We start from the raw sequence: 6,601 nt of genomic DNA on the forward strand, positions 1-6,601 counted from the left end.
GCATTGTTGAAATGAAACATTAGCAGAAGAATTAGGGTAAGCATAACATCTCGAAAATCTGATTTTTCAGGTGAACTGGGTAGCGATACTGTGGTTAAAAATGAGAGAGTAAGGCCAGGACTACTTACTCATAGAAAAATTAAAAATGCTTGAGAGTCTCTGCAAAGTTGATATGGGTACATATGTCTATCTGTATGGTCTGGTCTACTGTCCTACATTAACTATAATAGAGTAGAAGTACCCTTTCATCATCAGATAAAGAGGCTTCTATCTTCTCAAACAGAATGCATCCATGCTCTCACTGCCTATCAGATTTGTCACCTACTGGAAAGGCAGAATTCTTAACCCTCTCATATTCTGGGAGCTACCTACCCAAATCTTGCACCACGAAGTTTGTTCTGAGACACCTGCCCAACACAGCACATTTTCGCTCATATGAGACAAGCAGGGTGCATTTCCTGTGATTCACCACATGCAGATTTCAGTGTTTGCACAGTGATATCAGAAGTTACCTAGAGCAACAACTGCAGCTGAACTGCTGTTGTACAATAACCCTTTGTAGCACTTTAACTGAAGCTGTTCTCGTGACTGTAAATGCCCCTTTAAAACAGCAACTACTCAAATACTGCACTAAAGTATTGTCTGAAAGAGGACTCTTGAGACGGTAAAACTCCTAGAGAACAGCACATACTGTTCTGCAAGTTGTGTAATGACCATCCTATTACACAGCAAAGTAAGTCAGAAGACAAAAAACAATGGGCACTTTGGCATACCAGCAATACAGAAAAGACTTTATCTTCCAGAGAGCACATCTGGGACTCGTGCAAAGGATTCAAGTCTTCATAATACACAAGTTCCTAATACAGTGATGAGCAATAAGTCAACACTACAAATGTATTCTAGACGTATTCAGTTACCAGACTTGCCACCTTAGTTTCAATTTCACACACAGCCGTGCAGCTTCATGGAATTGCACTTCCTAGACCTAAGTCCCAGTCACTCGCCTCATTTTTCTCAGAGCAGCTTAAGACAGAGCAAGAGGAGAGAGTAACCTCAACCATAAAGTCTTAGGGGAATCACCTGTTACAATGTCACCACCAGGAACTGTTAGTTACCTATTTTTTTTTTTGCAGTAAGGGTGGAGGGAAGCATAATCTTGGAAGATTCAAACCATATTGTTAATAATGACTACCACAAAGACAATTACATGCAAATTCAGAAGAAAACAAACCCTCCAGTGGAAGGCACAATTGAACTTAAAACCTAGATATTATTTCTTAGAAGTCTGAGACATCTGTATGATTATTGTTATACCAAATAACATGTATATGAACTTACAAAGAGCTTCATCATATATTTGAAGAAGCCCCTACTTTGGCCTGGACATTGATTTTTGTTATGGATTTTGCAATTTATTTAGTTATGAGGTTCCATCCTGAGTGTATTTAAAATTATACCTTGTTTTAATAATCATACAATAGTTATAACATAAAACTTGTCACTAAACTTATGAACTGAAAGTGAGAGGATACAGAGAAGGCTAGACAGCACACACAGACACGAACTGAACAGTTTGCCCTCACATAAAAAGTCAGAACACCGTCACTACAGGCTCCAGGCAGAGCTAATGCCCCCACAGAATCACACTCAGAAATAACCTTCCAATAGTTTGTGGGAAGGCTGAAGGACACAAAACACCCACAAATCAAAATACGTTTGTTAAAGCAAGGAAAGGACAATAAACACCCCCCACGTTTCCCATGTCCCTCCCAAGGAACCACCCAGGAAGATTCCCGAGCCCTCTGCAGGAAGGCGGCCGGGGCAGGACGAGGGACCGCCACAGCCTCTGTCGCCTCACGAGCCGGCAGGTGCCGGCGGGCCCGGGGCTCCGCCCTGCCCGAAGACCACCGCCGGCGGCCCGAGGAGCCCCGGAGCAGCGTAGGGGCCCCGAGGCCTCACAGGGGCCCGACACACCAGCCCCACTCCGGGCCGCCCGCACACCGCCCAACCCCAGTGCCCCCTCACCGCCGCTGCCGCCCGCCGCCATCAGCGGCCGCCGCCAATTCAAAAAGCGAGCCGCCGCACCCACACCGCCGCTCATTGGCTGCCGGCCCCACCGCCCCTCTGCAAGCCGCCCTCTCATTCGCCAGCGCAGCGAGATGCCCCGCCCACTTTCCGCCCAGCCCTTCGCCCTCTCCTCTTTCCGATCGGTCACTGCAGCTGCCACTCACACTGAGCAAGCTCCCATTGGCTGTGAGCGGTTTCCTGGGCAGACGCACAGCGCTCGTTCCGCTGTACCGAGCACAGGTTGCTGGGTGGGCGAGGGGAACGAGCTGTGCGCTGATTGGCTGCTGGGAGGGGCACGCTGCGCGCTGATTGGCTGCCGCGGGGTTTGAACGCTCCCAACGGCCGCGCCGAGAGACCCGGATGCAGTGGGCGGGACAGGAGGGGCGCCTCCCTCGTCCCCCTCATGTTCCTCATCCCTCTCATAGTCCTCATCCCCTTTATCCTCCTCATCCCCCGTGTCCAGCCGCCCTTCACACCAACCCCGGGCACCAGACGAAAGTCGCTGTGGTCACCGCAAAAGCATTAATGCTGTTAATAAGTAACAAAAGGATGTCGCTGTGCGTGTGTTATACTGAGTTTCAGAATAATCGGTTCGTAGGAAATAGGAGCTGCCCGGAAAACACCACTGGTCAAGATGAAAAACGAACAGCTGACTCCGCGGAACCAGACCCAAATCAAATTAATTATACCAAATGCTTTAACCGTTCTTTTATTTATCATTTTCCCTAATACCCAAGCTTACTGAAAGGGAAAGGAATTCTGTCGTCGTGGCTCAGCGTCCTGGAACCTGATTTAGCACAATGTTTCACTGCACATGTAAGGTCCCAATGTGAAAACAATGAGAGATATATTTTCTATTTCTAGAATGTTCTATTATCTGCCAAATTGAGTTCTTAGATCTTACAAATATTTTTATGCAACGGATTTTTTTCAGTTCAGGCTTTTTAATGACTGATTGAGCAGCTGTAAAAGTCCATTGACTTTTTATGATTTGGAAGAAAAACGGAATAGGAAAAAGCATAAGAAAATGATAACAGATATTATTTATGTGGATAAAGATTTGCTGGTGAGGTACACAGAAATTAGGACTATTTTCCTGAGGAAAAGATTTCAGAATAACAGCCTGGAAAACAAGGACGTCATTTCAATGTTGACACTTGTGTCAGATTATTGCACAAGTCCTACAACTACCTTATTTCACATTGACTAATTGCAACAATGACTTACAGTCAAAACACACCCTTACCTGAGGCCCTTTTGTCACCTTTAAGTACCCGTGTGGGCCATCATTTTCCAATTCCAAGCCAGGCCAGCTTTCACTGGCTTTTCCGCTGCTCTCTCCTTTCTCTGCACTCTTAAAAAATTCTTTTCAGCCAGGTTCCTCCCACACCTGGAACCAGGGACCACGTTTCTCCTAGGTTTGGAACAAGTTCTGCAGTACAGGAGTCAATATTACTTGTTTCTGGAAAAGATATCAGTGATTGTGTATTTATTTTCACTTAATCTCTAGATCTTAAAAAAAAAGTCTGTATAAAATATTGTGCCTGCAAAGACAGGAGAACCACATTTATTGGGACAGGGGATTAAGAGGTGATATGCTGCATCACTTCTTGGTTAAAGGTTTAAAAAATAATATCATCAATACCCAAATGGTCAGTACATAAATAGAGAGTCCCTGTGCATATGGGGAGTGACTTGCAGTAGCCATTTTTTTAATATACTTGAAAATCCAGAATTACAAACTCATAAAGCAGTTTGGTTATTCTGGTGAACCTGGAGTCCCAGGAACAGAATGTAGACAAATTTTAGGTAGTAATCACTTAAAAAATGTGGCTAAGTTTTTCTTTTAAACAAGTGCATTTATCCTCACTAAAGATTAGTACAGGAACGATGACAAAATAATTACTATTCTTCATCTGTCTGACATTTAAATATCAAAGTGCTTTCCTTACAAAAGGCTCTGAAATAGACACACCCATTATTTTGTGTTTTGTAAAATGTAACATGCAGCTGAAACTTGCCATTCCTTCCAGTTTCACAGGCATCGGTAACCCAGGAGTGTTACATTTCCTTTGCAGTTAAATAGTTTCCTCTAGCAGCGACACCCACAGGGAGAAAGTTTCAGGAGATTAAATCATTAAATAAATCCTGACACGACAGCTGTGTGAGAGCAGGGATCTCATACCTGTGGAAAAAAGACGAGGAGGCCACATCAGAGAAGCTGATGGAACCCCAGGAGGCCCAAGGAGACCGTGGTGCCCTGTGTTATCCCGGGAAGTTGGCAGTCCAGCACCTGTTTCTTGGCTTCAGGGTGTGAGTTTACATAAGTAAACTGCTGGCCCCTACATGTCTTGCAAGCATTCTGGGGTTTAGTTTCTCTCTTTTCTATTTTTTTAAACGAAGGGATCTTTCTCAAACCACAGTGGTTTGTTGTTGGTTTTTCCCAACCGACTGACTTCTTTTTAAGCGCCTGGAAAACAACAGATTCCTCAAAGAGCCATCAATTCAGTTCAGCCAGAGCAGCAGTTTTCAAATTGTGAGGATGGGGAGAGATCAAGCACGAGAATGCATGTGGGGGGTCAGTGGCAGCATGAGAAACCTCAGAGAAACCCCATCCAACCTTTTTTCTCTCTATTTTGAGGTTATAAGTAGCTGAGGGGAGTGGGACCCAGTTTTGCCAGAGCAAAGCTTGTTTCTTCCCTTCTGTAGTCTACCCAGCGGACTGTGAAAATCAGAAAATCCATCTGCTGTTGTTATTAAAAAAGGTTAAAGATGCTTTAAAGACCCTAAAGAGGGTCTGACTTCCTCACAAATTCCAGAAACTTTCTTCTGCAACCTTTAGAATCAGCGAGGTGGTACTTCACTTCCAGGAAAGCTAGACTAAAAGCTGACCTTTTACTTCTTAGAAACATTATTATTGCGTTTTCTTGTCAATTTTTAAAGGAAATTTCTGCTTTCCCGATCCCTATTTATGTTTCTATGTGAATTTTTGTATTATGAATTCATTTTAAATTATTGTCATTGTTAAATTTGGTGCTCATTCTTTTATTTTTTTTTCTGCATTAGATTCATAATGTACGTGAATCTGGCTATTTAAATAAATATTTTAATTTCCTGAGGATAGGACTGTGACTAAGTAGTAATTTGTGTGAAGACTTAACTCTATAGTGTTTGAGATTAAAAAAATCTATTTAAAATTTTTTCCTGTCTTAGGTACAAGAAATACTCCTGTGTTAAACCAAAATTTTTTACTGACCCACATGAAAAAATAAACCCCCCAAAAAACTCCCAGTCCAAAACAAAATTACAAAATAAACATATCTTAAACGTATAATCTTTCTGGAATCATTTTGTGATGTGTTAAATGCGAAACAGTACAGTTTCTTCTGTTAAAATAAAGGTATCCCTGACTTCCTGGAAACACCTTGAATCTGAGATCCTTTTGAATTGATTTGAATTGATTCATGTTACAGCCTTCATCTCACCTCCTCAGCCTCTGGGCTCAGTGGAGAAGGGCAAACCCTACCTGAACATTGATGTTCTCGTTCTCTGCTGGCAAAGAGCTGCCACCACGCACATCTTCTGCTGCTACAACCCTTAAATATGAAACTCAAGGCCAGGTCGGACAGGGCTTGGAGCAACTTGATCTAGTGGAAGGTGTCCCTGTCCGTGGCAGGGGGTTTGGAAGGAGATGGTCTTTAAGGTCCCTTCCAACTCAAACCATTCTGTGATTCCTTGAAACTGGTGGTTTGTGGGTTGGTCTGGTGCTGCCAGGTCAGCCCCCAAAGAACCACTCAGCCTAGGGTGGGCAAAGGGTTTGAGTGTGGGTACAGGGATCAGGTGCGGGCACAGGGTGCCAGGAGTGGGTACGGGGCACCAGGAGTGGGTAAGAGATGTCAGCAGTGGGTACGGGGCACCAGGAGTGGGTAAGAGATGTCAGCGGTGGGTACGGGGTGCCAGGAGTGGGTCAGCAGTGGGTACGGGGTGCCAGGAGTGGGTAAGAGACGTCAGCGGTGGGTACGGGGTGCCAGGAGTGGGTCAGCAGTGGGTACGGGGTGCCAGGAGTGGGTAAGAGATGTCAGCGGTGGGTACGGGGTGCCAGGAGTGGGTCAGCAGTGGGTACGGGGCACCAGGAGTGGGTAAGAGATGTCAGCGGTGGGTACGGGGTGCCAGGAGTGGGTCAGCAGTGGGTACGGGGTGCCAGGAGTGGGTAAGAGACGTCAGCGGTGGGTACGGGGTGCCAGGAGTGGGTAAGAGACGTCAGCGGTGGGTACGGGGTGCCAGGAGGCAGCACTGCAGATGTGGATGCTTTTGTTGGCCGAGCCGCGCGATGGAGAAGCTCCGTCATCCCACGCCCGGTGTGTCTGCACAGCCCCTTTTCCCGGGGGCCCCCCGCCCGTCCCCGGCAGCCTCGGGCGGGCCTCGGGCCGCTGCGATGCTCCGGGGCCGCGGTTGCCGAGCGTGTCCGGCCGCGGGGCGCGGCGGCTCCGCGGGGCGGGCGGGCCCGGGAGGGGCGGCGCCGGGCGGGCTCTGG

This window comes from Coloeus monedula (genome assembly GCF_965178545.1).
Source record: "Coloeus monedula genome assembly, chromosome: 10".
Lineage (NCBI taxonomy): Eukaryota > Metazoa > Chordata > Aves > Passeriformes > Corvidae > Coloeus > Coloeus monedula.